The sequence below is a fragment of the Mytilus edulis genome, chromosome 5 (genome assembly GCF_963676685.1).
Source record: "Mytilus edulis chromosome 5, xbMytEdul2.2, whole genome shotgun sequence".
Taxonomy (NCBI): Eukaryota; Metazoa; Mollusca; class Bivalvia; order Mytilida; family Mytilidae; genus Mytilus; species Mytilus edulis.
Genome location: NC_092348.1, coordinates 2,149,740 through 2,171,290, shown reverse-complemented (window position 1 = coordinate 2,171,290; position 21,551 = coordinate 2,149,740). Strand labels below are relative to the sequence as shown.

The 21,551-nt window shown below is 31.8% G+C and overlaps 1 long non-coding RNA gene across 1 annotated transcript; it reads right to left on the bottom strand.

The window, feature by feature from the left end:
* Positions 1-3,564: 3,564 nt before the first annotated feature.
* Positions 3,565-21,551, bottom strand: LOC139522758 (uncharacterized). The gene is made up of 3 exons (XR_011664488.1): positions 21,444-21,551; positions 17,314-17,429; positions 3,565-3,587 (listed from the first exon to the last, which is right to left on the bottom strand). It is a non-coding gene; the product is annotated as an uncharacterized lncRNA (long non-coding RNA).

The following is a 21,551-nucleotide window of genomic DNA, read 5'->3' as shown; positions in this document are numbered from 1 at the left end:
ACTTTCAATTCTTCTTAGCAACAGCTTTCTTTTCGGGAGAATAGAAACAATAAAGACGTAAAACTATGCTTGAAACATGTGTTTCGATCCAAAGGTTGTCTTGTGGTAAATCCAATATTTCTACCAAATAAAAGGAAAGATGAAGTCGGTGTTTGTGTCTTGCCTTTGAGTGGTTATCGACATAACAACAGTTTTCAGTTCCAACCAATCGAGGAGACGTAAACATATGCCTCATGCACGTCATTTCAAAGTTATAAACGAATCAGTTATAATAGGTGACGCCATTTAACTACATTATTTTATAAAATAATACCATCAGCTCCTTTTTCAATTAGAAAATTATTGCCTCTCGAAATTTGCCTACAGGTAGAAAATGAACTCAGGTGATTAGTTATTTTCTGACATGGTGAATTCCAAAAATTGTGAGGTAGAGTCCGAGTAATCCGGAAAAAAAGAAAACAAGATCGATAAAGTCGAATTTGTAAATTTCTGCTGCCAAATTCTGTCGTAAATTGTCTATTTTGAATTGCTACTATTTTTTGCAATAAACAAAAATCATGATCGCAGGCTGTAACTCTGCTGATGATATGTGAAAAGGCCAAATTACTTGAGACATGATTCATACGCAGATTACAAAATAAAGTTAAACATTGGATCAAAATACGATACGTTTGTAATATACTATATCATAATATACTAATACAATACAAACATCATTAGCCAACCTCATTATGAATGTGCTTCTCATAAGGAGGACAAGGAAAACTTTTAGCTGAGATTCTGCAAAAAGATATGCTTGAAATAACTATTGACTATATTCTGTTGATGCCATGAACGACAAAATAATTTATTTCTACCTGTGTGACTTTTGTATGATTGTCAACTGATGTACGCCAATCGCGTGATTCTACGTCAAATTTAATGTTAACCTAACAATGTGCCTGTAAGGGAAAGGATTCGGGTCCACTTCTTAAAATCGTTCAATCCTTTATGAGTGGATTTAACATAGATTATAAAATCGTATTAAAACTTTGTAATAAATGAGGTTGTTAAATTTGATTTATGCATTGTTGTGCTTCTTTGTTACATATTTGTTAGTTTTTATATTGATTAAGATTATAACTGAATGATGACTGATGTACCACTATTTTTGACATTTTTAGCTATCATGTCTGTTTGTTTTGTCCGCGCGTCGTTGTCAATATAATGGAATTTGAGGCAACTGCATAAAAGTCATAGGTATAGCTAGATACAAAACCAGGAGAATTTCACTATTTTCTACATAAAAAAAACCTGTACCAAGCTTAAGTTAGGACTATGACTGTTGTGATCCATTCGTTTGATATGTTTGAGATTTTGATTTTGCTATATGATTTGGGACTTTCCGTTTTGAATTTTCTTCGGAGTTCAGCATTTTTTGTGATTTAACTTTTTCCCCAAACGGGGATCATGTGGTTTAAAAGATGTCGTTGGTTCAAATAGAAGTAGGAAGCTATGTTATAGTAATGTTTGTCATATTTGTGTTCCTAAATAATTTTGATATAAATTAGACCGTTAGTTTTTTTTCAATCGTTTTGTTTTATTTTTGTTTATGTCGGGCCTTTTATAGCCGACTATACGGCTAGGTTTTTTTCTCATCGTTGAAGGCCGAATGGTTGCCCATAAATGCTATATATAAATCAATAGTTGTCCAATTGACAATCACACCACATTTATTTTTCTAAACATCATAAATGCAGACTCTTAGTTTTACTGCACATCAAATGTACATACAAAAACTGATAGTGAGAAAACTTCAATATTTATGAACTAGTCACTGATATAAAACTGTATGGTTGTTATGTGTAAAATACTGAATAAAAAAACCACACAGAAGCATTGTATCTCAATTGGATGAAATGTCTCACACCACAGTCAAATACGTTAAGTTATCTATCTCATAATCAAATCAAAACTCTCAAAAATAATAACATTAAGGAAGCATATTGTCAGCTTCAATAATCAAGAGCTGAAAAAGGTTGAAAATATCATGCATACATGACAGTGAATGATCTAATAGTGGTTTTAATTTTTTTCTGGTTAAGTTCTTCTACAGGTTCTTCATTTAATATGTTTCTATTTTTGATATAATCATATTGCTAACAAAGTACAAGGTTCACGAAAGGGCAAATAGGGCCTCGAAATTCAACTTTATCATAAAATAAAAAAATTGTTCCTAAATGGATATATTCTTAAAGCCGGACTTCTTTGTTAACATAAATCTCTTCATAAAGTTCTTGGATTCAGGCCAACGTTTGGATGTATTGTCCAAATACAATGATTTTGTGTATTTGACTTTACCTAAACGATCGAAGACACCTTTAGTCGAAACTTAGGATCCAAAATGTTCTGTAACCTTAAGTCAATAATGATATTATTCAATTTATGTAGACATTTTTTTTCTGAATCATGGGTCGGGACTAAAGTTAATTAAGCATACAACTGTTAAGAGTCATAACCAACGATGACATTACAACACCAATAATGCATAAAAAGGTCTGAGTAAATGAATATCAAATTTTTAGTGCCGATTTAACCCTTTGTGAACCTATTTTTTTAAAATGTATAAGATATAACAACACAATGACAGAAATCTGCCATCCAAATTTAGATAGGATACAGCTAAAAATATGATGACACTCTTCTTACAACAACAAAGCGACGAGAGATGGGCCGAGGGGTAACAAGTAATACACATAATTCCTCACTGACAGTTAGCTAGGGGCAGAAACGTACACATTCTTTTGAAATATGTCATTTTCTGTAGGTATATATGTGCTTTATCTCTACGTCACCAACATTCATCACATTCAAATAGTATAAAATAGTGACGTATTTGTTAAAAAAGGCTATAGACATGCAAGTGTCAGTCTTCTCTGATGAGGACCAATTTTCCATTTATTGTACCCTTATAAAATATATTCTTAATTATTACATTGATTGCAATAAAGTACCGTAGTTTTCAAGTGGAATAAAAACCAATACCTTCAGTTATTTCACTCCTCTTGCTTCAATGAACTCGCATCAACACGTGTGAATGCGTAGAAAAAGTTAAAGTTCCTTGCATTTTCTTCTTAAAGTCCAATACAAATTCAATTAGCAATAGAAACAAAAGAATAACGAATCAAATAGTTCAAGTGTATTCAACTCGTGACCGACAAACTATGATAATTAACAAATGCGCTACGCGCATTCGTGAATTAAGTGTTGTTCGGTCACTCGTTGAATCTATTTCTCAATTTTAATTCTTCGGTTATTTATTCTATAACTCTTAACAAGTATTGTAACAGGGATAAAGAACACACAATTTCTCTCATTCGATTCTATATCCATTATTGTACTGTAAAACAGGTTGATATGACTCCTCCCAGTTACACTCCCCAATTACATTCAAACATCTGAGTATAATATATATTATATGACTTACAATTCTTTACATCTATAGAATCCTAGATTTGCTTGAAGACATTCACATTTGTATTTACAATCATCAATCCATGTGTCATCCTGTCCATAATATTGTCCTTTGTAATAACAGGTATTGCTAGCTAAACAGAAGGGAAAAAACATGTTTATAATGTTATAAACCTGTAGCAGTAGAATATAACCTTTTCCCTTTCATTTTATGACATAGCCACGTTAAGGTTGTGGAGTTGGGTACTTTCTTTTTCTTTATGTCATATTCGTTTCCTTTTCTTATCTACTATTTATTGGTTATTTATTTCTTATTCATTCCTTTTTCGTTTTATAATATACTTATCCATTATACAGGTTTTAATATCTTTTTTATTCTAATGTAAGATACTGTTTAGAGCAGGTGATAATACCCTGTCAGGGCGAATGTATTCGATAAAGTGATCGATTTGTTCTCTGTTATGGATTCGCTTTAAATTTATTGCTCTTTTTAACAGATTTGATGTTCGTTTCCTTTTATTCTCTGGTGTTATTTATAGGCTTGTCATGGTGACGTTATCCTTCAAGCGAGTATGAACCCATTATAGCGGTCGACTTATACCCGGTTACGTATTCGCTTTTATTTTATTGCTCCTTTTACATAATTTTATGCTCGTTTCCTTCTTTATTCGCAGGTGTTATTTATTGGCTCTTCATGGTGACGTTATCCTTTAAGCGAGTACGTATCCATTATAGCAGTCGACTGATACCCTGTTACGTATTCGCCTTTAATTTATTGCTCCCATTTAATGATTTTAAGTTGGTTTGATTTTTTATTCTCTGGTGTTATCTATAGGTTCGTCATTGTGACGTTATCCTTTAAGCGAGAATTTTACCATTATAACGGTCGACTGATACCCTGTTACGAATTTGCTTTAAATTTATTACTCTTTCAATGAATTTATTTTCGTTCCCTTTTTATTCTCTGGTGTTAAAGTGCGTCTTGCATATTATATTATTATACTTGTACTCTGAAAACTATTTACACCACTGGGTCGATACCACTGCTGGTAGACGTTTCGTCCCCGAGGGTAACATCAGCCCAGTAATCAGCAATCCGTGTTGACAAGAATTATGGCTTTGAAAGCAAATGGTTGAAAGGAGTAGGGGCTATAATGGCCTAAAATGGCCCAGATTTACAAGATAATAAAAATTCGAACAGAGCAGTTTTTTCTCCATAAATTATTAGAATATGAGTCAATGATTTAAAATAAATGTTTTTATCTAACAACAAAAAGTACAATGACGTCACAATGGTAGGTGCAAATGACGTCATAATTGAGCAAATAAGCAAAAATACAGAAATTTGGATGGTTTTTCCAAATTTTGACCACCGCACCATGCTTGCACCAATTAGAAATTTTAACATTTTGACAAGTTCGTGTATATCAAACTTCGGATAAAATATTTTTTTGGTGCAAGGTTGGTGCGATAGTTTATAATATATTTTTCATAGCCAATCGGAGCAATAAAAAGCTGAAATATGCCGTTCAAATTGGAGATATTCATCTGACAAAGTTTAGTTTATACATTCTTATGCCTATAGGAACTTTATTTTTTTGGTTATAAATGTAACATGTATTCCTAATATTATTTCCATAAGTATATCTCGGTAAATGTCTTTAAAAAATCCGAAAGCAATAAACTACACGTGTAAGGGAGTCAATAACAACTTTGAGAACATTTTTTTTTTTAATTGTGAAATTTGAGATAGACCAATATATAACAACATCTGTACATTTCTTATGTTTCTGCTTATTATCAATTCAAAATCTAGAGTTTGAATGGGGCAATCTTCACTCTCTGGTATTAGGGTCGGATCCATGATTTATATTAGGAAAAGATTGGGGGGGGGGGGGGGGGGGGGGCAAATTAAAAAGATTATTTTGCTTAAATTCACATAATTGGCAAGAAACACAAAATTTATTTTGAAAATGAAACTACCTATATTCCAATTGCATGTGTCTTTGTTGGTAATGCGCATAAAGTTCTAGAAAATTTGATGGTAAGAGAACAGAAACGGCATATGGTAGACTATCCATATATCCGTACATACATGCATAATATATATATGTTATTTGACCTTCCCATTAATAGAAAAAAAGTGCCTGAAGTCTGAAAGCAACTGACATGTCTGTTACCTTTTTAAAGGTTATGTTTTGAATAGTTTTATAATCATATGTAAAAATAAAGTGAAATTTTAAAATGGACCCAGTTTTGTTGTTGCGCCCCATTTGTGGGCATTATGTTTTCTGGTCTGTGGTCCATTTGTCTGTTCATCCGATCGTCCTTGTGTCCCACTTCAGGTTTAAGTTTTCGGTCAAGGTTGTTTATTCTGACATCAGACTCAGACTTCTTTTGAACTAAGTTTTACTGTGTGTATTGCTGTGTGTTTGATTTTTTTCTTCTTTGGCAAGAGGTAAAGGGAGAGGGGGTTTAAGATCTTAAAATAACATGTGTAAGCTTCCGATTTTTCCGTCTGTCCCAATTCAGGATTATCTGGCCTTTGTTCATGTTGTTAGTCTTGTGATTTGGGCATCCATGTACTAAAGACACATTCTTGTTTTCAACTATTTTGATGTATATGAAATAAATATTGTCATGATATTAATCACAGACCAAGTCATACGACACTAAGATTAGTGAAGGCAAAAGATAAACTAGTAAACTTGACAAGAATTACAATAAAACAAATAATATATATAAGGAATATAGAAACTTTTTAAGAATACAGATTTATTTGAGATAGTATCATGTACCAGTATTTTAATGCTATAGAATGATATGGTTATACATCTGGACGTCTTAAATAGATAATAATAAAAATAAGATGAATTTCGAAAAGTCAACCCTAACGATCCTCTACATACGTCTAGAGGGGTGGGGTTGGGGTTTACTTCAATACTTAATTGATAGGGGTGCTGCTGTTTTGTTACTTCACCCTGTTTTACATTTTCAAAATATATACCCTTTAATATATTGCGTAGGAAAAAAAAAATCCTTTTCCCATATCAATTTGGTTTCATGTGGTTTTATGTAAAAGAGGAATACTTCAGTGTCAAAAGAAAAAAAATATTAGTTGATAAAGACACAGCGGGAACACCAAACAAGTTGACAGTCAAAGAAGTTATGGGAACTTTAGTGTCCTTATCATATATATATCTGATAGTTTTCTTAACTTTTTACTTATTTCAAGCTTAAAAAGGTGAACTATTCCAAAGGCACGTCATATCACCTTATAAATAAAAGTGCCCCCCTTTTCAACCCCAACCCCTACCTGAAACATAACTACTGTAATGGAAATACACGGACATTTAAAAACACCCTTTAATGCATGTGTCTGTATCTATTTATTTTAGAAAATTGATATTAAGATTTCTTAGCGCTAAATATGTGTTCTTGTCTTTATATTATTCTTCTTGTCGCTAATAAGGGCACTAGATGCACAATTTGTATATATCAGCAATACCCGGTGTTTTGTTTTGTTTGTTGATGTTTCAATATTGCTTTTCCCCTTAACATTTACTTTGGAGTTTGTTACTTTTTACAATTTGCATCTTAAATTGCCTGTCTGTTGCAATATATTTGAAATTAAATCTTGTGAAATAGAAAACAAATTGCAGTTGCCATGGGCACAGATGTGTTGCTAGGGAGAAACAACAGTGAATTTTGCAACAATGTGCATTTAATTATGTAATATTTAAATAGTGTACAAGTGTAGAGCTCACTACATGCTTAAAACAGGTTTAATTTCAAATATAGATATATTAAAGCTGTATAATAATCATATTTGATGAGTTTAACTCCGCCATTATATTGGTTGCTAGGCAACAGAATACACAAACTATACCTAAAATTCAATTATTTTCAGAAGGTCTATGGTATAGACTTACAACATGACAAATTAAATGAAATTTGGGGTTGGGGCCAAAAATGGCCCTTATAGCCCCTACTCCTTTTTCGAAAAACTAAGGATTTTCTCATCCAATGAAAAGCTTACCGTAGTTGTATTTGGCACAAATTTTTGGAATTTTGGGTTCTCAATGCCCTTTAACTTTGTACTTGCTTGGCTTTATAACTTATTTGATCTGAGCGTCACTAATGAGTCTTAGGTGGACGAAACGCGGGTTTGGCGTATGAAATTATAATCATGGTACCTTTGATATCAAGATATTTATTGGTTCGTCATGGTGACATGACCTTGTAAGCGAGTGTGTACCCATTATAGCGGTCGACTGATACCCTGTTACTTATTCCCATTATAGCGGTCGACGGATACCCTGTAACTTATTGGTGACATGACCTTGTAAGCGAGTGTGTTCCCATTATAGCGGTCGACTGATACCCTGTTACTAATTGGTGACATGACCTTGTAAACGAGGGTGTACCCATTATAGCGGTCGACTGATACCCTGTTACTGATTCCCATTATAGCGGTCGACTGATACCCTGTTACTGCTTCCCATCATCATCGTTCATTTTTTATACGTTGCATCTTTGAATGCTGTTTTTTCTTTTATTTTACTGTCTCTGGTGTTAACTCTGGGATCATATACTGGAAGTAGTTAATTAGTGCGTATGAACCTGTTTCTGCACTTGGTTTGGACCATGTTACCCATTCGTTCATTATTTAATTTTTAAACGTTGCATCTTTTTATTGCTTTCGTTTTTTTTATTTTCTTGTCTATGGTGTTCGCTGTTTGATTGTGGATGGGGAAAAACAATATGAACGCTTATGCTCGACCGAAGTTATCTTGCTTAGTCGTTTGTTTTGCGTATCAACTTTGTTTCTTGTATTAACTATTTTCTTATCTGGTGTAAGCTTCATGCTTTAAGAGGTAAAATAACATAATAAGTGCGTATATACCCGTTGAAGCGTTCGACTGATACCCTGTTTCTTATTCGTTCTTTATTTTTTTGTTATACGTTTGTTTAACGTTGAACATTTTGGAAAAACAAATGTAACTTTTATTTTCTTGTACCGGTGTTAGCTTTATCGGTTCGTTAGGTGAGGTTACCTAATTAGCGCGCATTTATCTGTTTCTTTTTTCGAGTGTAACGCTATTACGTATTTGTTCCTTTTTCGTTTGTTATAAGTCTGTTATACGTTGCACCTTTTTAATCATTTCTTTTTCTTTGATGGTAGCTAATGATTAGTAGGCATAACATATTTACCTATTAGAGCGTTTGTACCTATTTCTGCGCTAGACTACTAGAGGTTTCCCGATTTGCTACGTATCAGGTACGGTTGGTTCGTAAAAGAACCGTCTGTTAGTGCTGTTTTAGAGGTATCATTTAGAGCATGCAATTATTTTATTCATCATGATAAAATCAAAAGAAGTGAAATGCGTATCACAAAAAAACTAGATTAACGATTTATTTGATAACGATTACAACGTTTCAAGAACTCTTTGTATATGATTCTTTATGGGATGATTTAGTTATGCACAAGTGCATGAATCAAACAGACCTTTCTTTTAACGAACTGGGTTAACACGGACTTATAGATTCTTAGCCTGGGATCCTGCTCAATCTAGCTGTGCGTCGTAAGGGCCAGGTGGGGAATAAATACCATGTGATCGATTCAGTGCTAGTTGACTCTGAATCTAAAGTGAGGCTGAATAAATATTTCAATACATTTTGATGTTTGAAGTAAACCAGCACAATTAAAATCCAATTGACACCTTGGACATGTGAAATCTTAAACTTTTAACTTTTTCACTAGGCGATTGCTGATAAGAATTAACCCTTTTCTGCTGACTAATTATCATCATACTACTAATTAGATATGATAACACTACACATCAATTCATAAAGAAATAATGATTACAGTCTAATTTTTACTAATTGATGTTAAACAAGAATTGATTGGATACAGATGTAAAACAAACATTGAGGACACAATTAGTATTAACCAATCATTGACAGGCACTACATTGATACAAGCCTGGCTATACTGACAAGATTAGCCAGGACCCAAGGCTAAAAGATTTTAAATATAGATTTGCTTTTCTCTTAAAGATTGGTTACTTACAGAGTGAGACTTTGGAATAAATAACATAATAACTATAGACTACTTTCTAAAACACATGATACTGGTGTTGGAAATTTGTTAAAGTGTAAAATTTGCATAGTTTTCATGTTATAATTAGTTCTTGCATGATTTTGAAATTAGTTTTATTATTCAATTAATTTATTTCGATCATTGCAGCAGAAGGTTTTTTTTATGATAGAATAAGAGATCTGAAATTTCAAATTGAGTGATAAATTAGAATTTTCAGTCTTATTTATTTTCTAAAAATGTAAAATTGAAAAAAAAAAAATAATTAATTCACTATTCGGTTGCCAATGAAAAAAAATCATTCCTTGAATCAATGAATGTAATTGACTAGAATAATTTTCATATGATTATACTAACGACTTACTAAAATATAATTGAACTGACATTTGTGTCCAATGAATATTTTATTAGGAAAAAACTAAAATGGAAATTGGGAATATGTCAAAGAGACAACAACCCCAACAAAGAGCAGATAGCATCCGAAGGTCACCAGATGGTCTTCGATGCAGTGAGACAATCCTGCATTCGGAGGTGGACATCAGCTGGCCCCCGAAAAAAGAAATATGTGTACTAGTTAAATGAAAATAGACGTCTTACGATATATACTTCAAAACATATAAATGAACTAAAAAAAAAAAAGAATAACAAAGGCTTCTGTCTTGGGACTGATTAATGCACCTATATTTGATCCTTATTCGTACCTTTAACGTTGGCAAAATTTCTCATACGTGTGAATGACGATTTGTGACTAATTTCAGAACAAAAAATATGACTTGGATTATAGATAATGAATTCGAACAACTAAAATAAACCTACAATACGAACCTCTACCATAGAATGCAAAGAAGGCCTTTTGATTATTTATTACAAACAAGTGAGTTGATCTCCAATTTCATATGCTATCATACTTATCGCATAGATTAAAATCTATTGAAGATGAGACCCATTTTACTGTAAGCTGTTCTTTATATAACGAATAGAGAAAACTATTATTGAATATAGAAAACAGTTTTGTACCAATTGTCAAGTACTAAACAATGATAAAACATATGTCTATCTGTTCACAAATGAGCATTTACAAACTGTTATGTGTATAGGAAATGATATTTTTCAGTGAGATCCAAAAGGAAACACCATATATAAATGATATTGGATTATTATGAGCTATGATGTAATAGTTATATGAGACACACGAGGCTCTGATCCTGTCCCATAACATAATAGAAATATTTTAGGTTCTTGTTTTTATTTTTTCCAATGATGTTGTGCATATTGTTGTGGAATGATGCCCTTCGTGGGTTGTAGATTTGATTCTTAAATCTCGTATCTCATTTATATATCTTGCTACAGATTTCCTATGTCGTGTTTTTGTTCTTATATTATACTGAAAGATTTGAAAACGCCTTTGTAATTAGTGGGCGTCAAACGTGGTACCAAAAAGTTTTTTTTTCAATTTATTGTTAACATTATATATTTTCAATAAGGTAAATTTTGTATTTCAAAGTAGCTCTTTTTTATTATTAGCGTCAAAAGCCTACCCTTAAAAAATGCTATTTTATTTTATTTTAAACTATTATATCAGGATAACAGGCAAACATTATATAAAGTATGAATGTACTTTTTGTTTTGCTTCTCTTTGCTGATGCAATTTCAGGGGAAATAAATCTAAATTTACAACCGTTCGTTGCAACGGTTGGTTGAAAGCATAATTGTGTACACGCAATATTGTTTGATATGCATAGGTAACATATCTTTATGAATATTATATCAAGTTGTAGATTAAAATCATCTAAATACGTTTTATAATGATGCGTGAAACATACAGCGACATAAAGGGCATATATGAACTAATTTTAAAACTTCAATGACGGCTCCCAGTTTTTACTACGGTTGGTACCGTAGCAAATCGGGAAATCTCTACTACCCTGTTTATTATTAATTTTGTATACGTTTCACCCTTTTAAATGCTTTAGTCTCTTTATTTTAGAAGCGGTCTCTTGTGTAAACCTCGGGTTTTTTTATGTATAAAAAATAGCATAAGAATAAGTATCCGTTTCAGAGTTCGACTAATACTAATTTATTCCTTATTTTCTTTTCATATGTTGTTTCTTTTTAATATTTTCTTTTATTTCATTGTCTCGGGGATCGCATAGGTCAAATTACCCTATAAGCGTGTAAGAACCAGTTTATTTATTTTTTATTCACTTGTTGTTAGCTCTGGGTGTGTACACGTAAAATTTGCCTATTACCGCACATGTACCAGTATCCGCGATCGGCTGATACGCGGTAACCTATTCGCTACTTGTTCTTCCCATTTTCGTTGTTTAAACGTTGTACCTTTTAAATTTGTTTTTTATTTCTTTTCTTTTTCGTTGTTGTTATTGTATGGATGTAAAGACAAGATATAGGTATATAAGCGGAAATGTACCCGTATCCGCGATCGACTGATATCCTGTTACTTGGTATTAATTTGGTTAATTTTTAAGATGAATTTTAAAAAGAAGACAATTCTGGAATATATCAAACATATCCCTGAACTTTATAGAGAAGTATTTAAATGTTGGGTAATATCAGGCGGTGGACAAACAAAAAAAAACCTACCAACTTAACAGAAGTAAGGAAACAGGTAATTTGGGGGAACAAACAAATTAATTTTAAAAATAAAACTATTAATTTTGAAAATTGGATTAAGAGTAACTTGATATTTGTCAATGATATTAAAGACGACACTGGTAATATAACTCAACATTTTATTCTTGATAAATTAGAATACAAGATTAATTGGATTGCAGAAATAAATATTTAAAAAAAAAGCCATTCCAAAAGACTGGCTTCAGATGTTACAGTCTGAAAGTTCTATAAAAAGTGTTGTTAATATTCCTAGACAGAAACTAATCTGGAAAGGTAATTACATTGAGGCTTCAAATTTTTCAACAAATATATTATAGAAGTCAATTTGTAAAGATAAAACTGAACCATCCATTGGTGTTAGCAAATGGATGCGTATTTTACAAATTAATGAGAACCATAGTATTAACCAAGTATATTTGTTCATGTTTCATTACTTAGAAGAAAATAGGTTAAAAATATAAAGATGGAAACTTTTACAATTCATATTACCAACAAAACAATTATTGTTTAAATGGAAACAGAAGAATGACACACTATGTAATGTATATAACGAAGAAGAAGATTATAACCACTTTTTTATTTCTTGTCGATTTTTAGAAATTTTTCGGAAAAGTATTTTTGAGTTGATGATAAAATCAAATTTAAATTTTAGAGTATCATTTAAGCAATTAGTCTTTGGATATAAAATTTTTGACAAAAATTGTTTTGGTCTGAATTATTTCCTAACAATCTTAGGTTTTTCCATATACAAATCATTTTATGTATCTAATCAGAAATTGACAAAGGTAAATGTTTATCAAATTTTTGTTCGAGAATACACTAAAAGATACAACGAAAACAGAACAATGAAACTTAATCCATTATTAAAGTCACTAAAAAGAAGTTTAGACGATTTATAGAATAAAACATAATGTATTAAAATGTTGTAAAATTGTATTTCAAGATTTTTATACATATTATTATAATATATACATATATACCAGCAGCTGATTGCTAACCTGGGCTATCAATGGAATATTACAGGATCCATAAAAAAAAGCTTGGTTTCTTGGTGTAACAATGTAACAGGCATATTTGATGAATAAATATATAATGTTGTTAAAAAAAAGATATCCTGTAACCACTTCGCTACTTGATGATAATGGAAGAGTTTAACGACCTTGACTGACTAGCCCTCGCATGGTCGGCTCAGTGCCCGAAAGCTTTTAGTGAGCGTTTAAATATTGTGTGCAGTCGGTCAAAAACAGTTGGACGACGCCATTTTGGCAGGCCACCATCTTGGTTTTGTGAGTTTTTGTGGTTTGGTTTGTTAACTATTTAGATGTTTTATCTTCAAAGCGGCTGCTTTCAGGGCCAATTTGGTCAGCTTGGTATCCCGGTAACCACAATTATTGAGTACTTGTTGATGAGTATCGGACGTCAAAGTAACGATGACAAAAAGCGTTACCAGGACCGAAGTCGTGAAAATGTGAAATAAAGGTCCATTATCCAATACCTAGCTATAGAATACAGCCCTCGGGCGTCAGTCCGCATAACACTCCCCAAATTATAATGGGTTTTAGAGTGTATGCTGACGCGGGTATTTACGCGGTTTGATTTCTGGACAGCGTTAGATCGATTTATGTCATCGAAAACAGAATGTCGTTGATCCATTTAATGTCGCTCGCCATCTTGGATTGAAAAAAAACATAAAACCTTTGGTCGAGATTTTCTATCAAGTAAGCAAAATTTGACGCAGGAATGCAGAAATTTAATGTGAATTTTCATTTTAAAAAAACAATTTATAAGAATACAACTATTATTTTTACAAGTATTGATTATTTTTTGCTTTTTTTAAATGTTTTTAAATTGGCATTTAAAGGGGAGGTAACTCTAATACAGTGCATTTTCTAAAGGAATATACAAGAAACTTTTCCAATTTTGTATTTAAGCCGAATAAAACGGACGGTTCCCCTATCTTTTCTTTTGATATTCTCAAAGCATTGTCTAGATGCTATATCTTCCTAATTTAATTTACAATTCAATCATTTACTTTAGTTGCTAATCACAAAATTGGTTGTTTTTCCTGTATTATCTATACAAAATGTGCTATTTTGTCACAACCTGTAGCTTGAGAAAATGCACGGTGACCTTACATTTTAATTATATTTTTGAACATATATCGATAGAAAATACGTTTTGGCGAAGTATGAATAAATTATATCATTTTAATTTGAGACTACCATACCATCTTAAATGTTGCACCTTGTCAAGACTTTTGTTGATGTAACAATGTAGCTATTGGTATGTAGAGTAAATTAGGTCTTTAAGCGCATGTACTGGTTTCTACGATCACAAGATACCCGGTGGGTGACTAGTTCGCCTCTTGTCCGTTCCTTTTTTTTTTTAAATTCTGTTCTCTCTTGATGTTGTTGTTGTTGCTGTTATATATTGGTTTGCAAACCTGAAGTAGACCTACAAGCGCGTACGTACATGCTTTTGTCCTAGACTGATACCTTGTTACTTATTTGGTCCTTTAATTGCAACTTTTGAATTCTTTCTCTTTAGTATTTGTTTTCTTTGGTGTAATCTCTGGAAAACGTTGACTTACAATTTTTGATCATATGTACACATTAATGTAATTGGCTGATACCCTGTTACTAAGTCGCAGCTTATTTTTTTCCGTATTCGCTTTTTAAAAGTTGCAAATACTTTTAATTGTATTTCTTTTGTTGTTGTTGTTGATAGAAATTGGTTTATAGATGTGAATACAACCATTTAGCGCGTATGTTTCCGTTTCATTGCTAGAATGATACCTTGTTTTTTATTTGTTGGTTATTGTATTTGGTATTTTGAATTATGTTTTATTGTATTTCATTTTTGTACGAGGAACGTACATTGCTAAGAAGTACATTATTAAGACCACACTAGAGTGATATAGACTCTGAATCTGTTCAAGCTATAAAAGATAAATGCAGCCCGCGGTGCTCAGTTAATTGTTTGGTGGTGCTTCATGATAGTCACACTACAAAAGTCAAAAAGTCTGAAAAGACCAGTTTTTGTCTGAATTTGCATGAATTTTTACTTGACATTCTTAATTTGTCTGCATAATTGTTAAAAATTCTTGACATAGTATTAGTTTGTCTAAAAAGGTTCTTGAAAAGTGTCTTGACAGTATTAACATTGTCTTAAAATTTCTCGACACTTCCTGTATCATCTTATAAGAGTCTGGATTAGTCTCGACCAATTCTTGACTGTCTTAAATTTGTCTCGATCTGTCTTGACATATTCTTGACATTCTTAATAATGTCTGAACATGTCTTGACATATTCTTGACATTCTAGATAATGTCTGAATATGTCTTGACACATTCTTGACACTATTAAATATGTCTTGACACTATCTCAACTGTATAAATTTCGCCTGAAATGTGAACAGACTTATTCTGCACGGTTTATTACATATTTTGGGTTTGTGTAGCTTAAAATAGGGGAGGAAGGGGGGGGGGGGGGGGAGCTTTCGTGTTGGTCAAAGAATTTGTTCTCCTCTTGATTCAAACTTTTTAAACCCAAAAACATTTTTTATTCAAATTTGGGTGTTGAATTTTATAATTTTTTATCAACAAAAATTTGTAATAACTCCTTCCTGAAAAGAAAAAAAATGTTTAGATCTATATTACATGTAGGTATCTTTCGTCCCTCTTTTATGTATGTATGTTTGAGACCAATGAAATCATTGATCAAAAATTATAAAATTCAACACTCAAATTTGAATAAAAAATAGAAATCATTGATGGGACCAACCATGAATACTTTTTTTATTATTATTCCTGGAGTAGAAAAAAATTCTTTTAATCTTTAGAATCATTATGGCAGGTCAACTGATAAGTTGTATGGCTGCTTTGAGGTAAATCAGTAATTTATATTTGACAGTTGCGTGTATTTTAGTGTGTGTAATACTTATATGTATTTTAGTGTGTGTAATACTTATATGTATTCCAACAGATGACATTACACAAATTTTTCTTCTGTTAAATGAATGATTTTTATATCATTCTAATTTGCTATTTATATAAACCACTTTTTTGTTCAATAATTATTTACCAAAATAACATTGGATATTTTGAATGTAGAGTTAAATATGTCTACCGTATGATTGGTTTTAATCATTTAATTAATTAGATTTAGGAATCAAAATTTGTAATTTTTTTTAAAACCCACATTTAAATTGTGTTATATATATATGAACACACCCTCATTTAATTTATTCTATACATTAGATTTTATAGCCATATTTGCATTTGTGAAACTATTTAAATACCCAAATTTTCAATTATTTTACATGCCCAACTTTCATATTTGTTGTAAGAAGTGTAACTTAAAACAACAGTATATTATGTAAAAAGTAATAAAGATTAAAGTTATTTTATGAATATTGGTCATGATTTGTAAAACATAGAACTGTCAAGTAAATTTAAGACACAATTTAAAATGTTCAGATCATGTCAAGCCAAACTGAGAAAGAATAAGAATGTCGAGAATATGTCGAGAAATTTTAAGATCATATTCAGAATGTCAAGAATATGTCGAGTAAATTTCATACAAATTTGATATAAATGAGAATTTGTCAAGAAAATTTAAAACACAAGTCATACTTTTGGAGAATGTCGAGTAAAAATTCATGCAAATCCAGACAAAAACTGGTCTTTTTAGACTTTTTGACTTTTGTAGTTTCACCGTTATAGGACTGAATATCTTTGCATTGTAGACCGAACCACTATGTATAATGGACACATGGACCATAGACACCAGTTGACCACAACAGAGTAATTTAGACAATGAAACTTGCTTGTTGGGCGTGTTGGAAGATAGCTACATCCAGTGTTGTTAAATGTTTTTCGTTGTTGTACTTTTAACGATATAAGATACGTGGTCATCTCCAACTTGCAGACCTGACAACCAAATCTGTTGTACCATTGGGTTGTGTTTATCAGAGAAGATTTAAACCAAGTCTGTTGTACCATTGGGTTGTGTTTATCAGAGAAGATTCCAACCAAGCGGTTAAGAGCTATATTTTGTTTAGATTTTCATAAGTGATAAAGAAAAAAAAAAAGATTTAAAAGAAATGTGCAATGTGTTAATTGTACTTACGAGCTGTTTGGTAGTTTCCCAAACCATAACAATCCCAACAACATACAAAACCACAACATTGACCGTTTGGTATAACAACTTCACAGAACCTAGGCAGATGGTCATACACAGGACAACTAAAAGCATAAGTAATCATGTTACTTATCTAAACATTTATCAAATTTTATCGTCGGTACAAGGACATCATTCGTAAATATAACTCAACATTCAAACTTCTTATACGTTAAGGTATTTCACAGCCAATCTGTTATGGAAATATTCCTTACAAAGCACAAAAATGTCAGTATTCACCTCAGCAGCTAACAAAACCTTTAAACAGACTTATTAAGAAGGGATATAGTTACGATACTGTTGTCAGGGACATTAAAGAATGCATATTTTGGCTTATATTGATTTATTTATAGGGTCTTTGCATCGGAATTATTCATTTAAAAAGCAGTTGTTGGTATGACACGGGTTATGTTCTTTTCATATGTATTATAATGGTTTAATACTAAACCCCTAACGGGAGGTATTGTGCCTGATATTCCTATGATTAAGACATAAGCTTTCAATCAGTTTAGTTGAGGTATTGAGCTGGCATATGAGTGACTGCTAGTAGTCTGTTGTTATTTATGTATTATTGTCATTTTGTTTATTTTCTTTTGTTTCATATTCAGACATCGGACTCGGACTTCTCTTCAACTGAATTTTACTGTTCGTATTGTTATACGTTTACTTTTCTACATTGGCTAGAAATATAGGGGGAGGGTTGAGATCTAAAAAAACATGTGTAATCCCGCCGCATTTTTGCGCCTGTTCCAAGTCAGGAGCCTCTGGCCTTTGTTAGTCTTGTATGATTTTTAATTTGAGTTTCCTTTATCACTGAACTAGCATATTAATTTGTTTAGGGGCCAACTGAAGGACGCCTCCGGGTGCGGGAGTTTCTCGCTGCATTGAAGACTTATTGGTGACCTTCTGCTATTGTCTGTTCTATGGTCGGGTTGTTGTCACTTTGACACATTCCCCATTTTCATTCTCAATTTTATGTTAACTTTTCTGGAAATATGTGCTAAAAAAATAAGAAATTTTATTGAGAAGGGAATCGTTTTTTGACCAAAAAGAAAACAACCCCAAAAGTTTGCACTTACAAGTTATAGAAGAGGGACGAAAGATACCAAAGGGACAGTCAAACTCATGAATCTAAAACAAACTGACAACGCCATGGCTAAACATGAAAAAGACAAACAGAAAAACAATAGTACACATGACACAACATAGAAAACTAAAGAATAAACGACACGAACCCCACCAAAACTACACGAGTACTGAAATTTAAGTAGTTATCAAAGGTTCCAGGTTATTATTAGTCACTGATTTAGCCTATTTCTAAATTACGATGACCACCCTATGAATGTTCAACTGAATCATGTCTTTGGTTGGTTGCATGGCTTCATGGCAACACTGTTAAAACATCTTAGTATGCACTTAACGGTGCAATACTCTGTTTTTGTAAGTTTCACTATAAAGGTAAGCTGTACAAAGAATCAAAGTTAAACAAACAGTTCAATGTGAACTATTCTGTCTTTGAAGGTTTCACTATAAAGGTTCGTTATACATATAATCAAAGTTGAACAAACCGTTCAATGTGAACTATTTTGTCTTTGAAGGTTTCACTATAAAGATTCGTTATACATATAATCAAAGTTGAACAAACCGTTCAATTTGCACTATTCTGTCTTTGTAAGTTTCACTATGAAGGTCACCTATACATAGAATCAAAGTTAAAGGGAAACTTCGCCAAAAAATCAAAAATTGATATTATGTCCATTCTTTATAAAAATGCTCAAATTCATAGATATTAAAGTTTTATTCTGCTAAATAAGAGATCACCATCGATTTTAAATTTAGAGTATCAATTCTCTGCGTTCGGCCATTTTGTCACCTTCTCCGATTTGAACCACGATATGTCTAAGGACCAAAACTACAGTAACCCAATGTAGTCGTAATTGCGTGTAGATACCTTGTCAATCGTACGGTTGTTTTATTCGACTAGTTACTAACTTGATACGGAAAATGTTCTTATTTTTTTTTGAATAACCATTATCTGTTATTTTTAGACTGATGATATTGGAATTAGTTAAAAAGTCAAATTTCAAATCATAAATAAGTGTTCCGTGAAACTTAAATTGTTTTCGAAAATCTAATTAGTTCATAATTCTTTTATGTAATAAACTTGATTCAAATAAATTAGGATCTTCGCTCGACTGATCACCCGCATGGTTAAAGGAATTGTAAGGGGTGAGGTGACACGTCCAGGTATGCAAGCAATTTCCTGTCGAGCTTGCAAATTCATGCATCGTTTCACTTCTTAGGGTATTGATCAGTGTACATGGCCGATAACTTATAACTTTCCATTTTGAACTATTAGGTGTATAACATACATCTCTATCTCGTGTCCGAAAGTGATATAATATATAGTCATTACTAAACTCATACGCTTGTTTATGAATAACATTTCTCGTGTAAGGAAAATTATTTATAAAAATATAAATAATACAAAAAAAAAAAAAAACAGATTTGATGAAAAAAAATCTATATACATATTTTTTCCAAGGATAAATTTGGTAAAATGTAACTTATACCCGTTCTCAATGGTGAAGGTCAAATCGGAACATACCAAAAATATTGATTTGAAAAAATGTACGCACTTGTCGACCATTCGTATATACGCCTGGATAATAAGATACGGAACTATAGCGCAAATTAAAATATATACATGTATTCATTGAACGTAAGAAAGAAACATACATTTTGCGTAAATTGGGGTAAAAGTTTTGTAAAAAGACTAGTCCACGTATGCCAACAGTAAGTAATCATCAAATGTCGATAGATAGACTATTGTTAACCAAAAGAAGAAGAAGAAGAAGAAGAAGAGATTTAAATACAGGTCGATATATAACTTTATTTGTCTCATCGAAGTTATGGACATTTATATATCAATTTGATTGTTCTCGAAAAAAGGAAGAAATTCGTCATCATCACAATTGTTCCGACATGCATGTAATATATACGCAACTGGAAGTACACTAATAATCCCCGAGGGATGTGAATATTTTCCAGGAAAACTATAGAGTATCAAAGTTTCAAATCAATTTCGGGATTTATTTTCTCTTTTGATATTCAATGACAGCAATTTAAAGAATAAACTGCTTGTCCGCTTTAGGGGTATTCTTGCCAGTTGAAACAAACTTATAATTACATTAAAAAATAGGAGAAGATGACACTAAATTCGTTCATTTTTTTATACATCGTTGGTCAAATAGCTAAAGTATTATATATAGTTACGGTGTGAGACGAAGAGTATTTTAAGGACATTCCCGATTATGTATAAATTTTGTTGATGTTTTTCACACTTTCTGTTCATAATTTTTCGATTCCATTCCAATAAGATCCTTTAATTTCCTGTCAATTTTTTAAAACATCTTTTTTTCAAACATCTGAAGTATTCATGTGTTGTGAGATTTAAAATATTTTGATGAGCACATTAATTCCTAAATAGGTAATTAAAGATCACTTTGGATGGACTAAATTTTATAATTGCAATTGTTAATGATCTGTTAGAAATATTTAAGGCTGCCGATCCTAATTACTCTTCAACTTTGGACTTGTTTGGCTTTATACATATTTTGATATGAGCGTCACTGATGAGTCTTATGTAGACGAAACGCGCGTCTGGCGTACTAAATAATAATCCTGGTACCTTTGATAACTAATTATAATAGTACAATTTTTAGTTCATAAACTCGTGTTTAGAAGGCTATTTTTATTTATAAATGTATACTTCAATTAAAATAATTCAGTATTTTATCGTTACTAAAGTAATCAAAAGTCATAATTCATTAACAGTGATCTTATGCGAAATATAAAAATATACAACAGCTTTCCAGTTAATGTGCGATCTTATTATTCCCGTTAATTAATTTTAATTATTTTTTTTTACATTTATGTGTCTGAAACTTTGACTGACTCCCGTTTACAATTCATACGAAATGTTGTTCACACCTGAAATGCCAGTGAACCGTGACGCCTAGATTTCACTGAATGAGGATCAAAAGATTAGAATTACATAATGCTAATCTTTTTATTACCTTGAGTTAAACTACGCATTCCACATTCTTAAGGTGTCACAAAACAATACACATTGTATTGTTTCCACCGTACATGCAAGTGAAAATGATTGCTGCAATGAAGCAAAA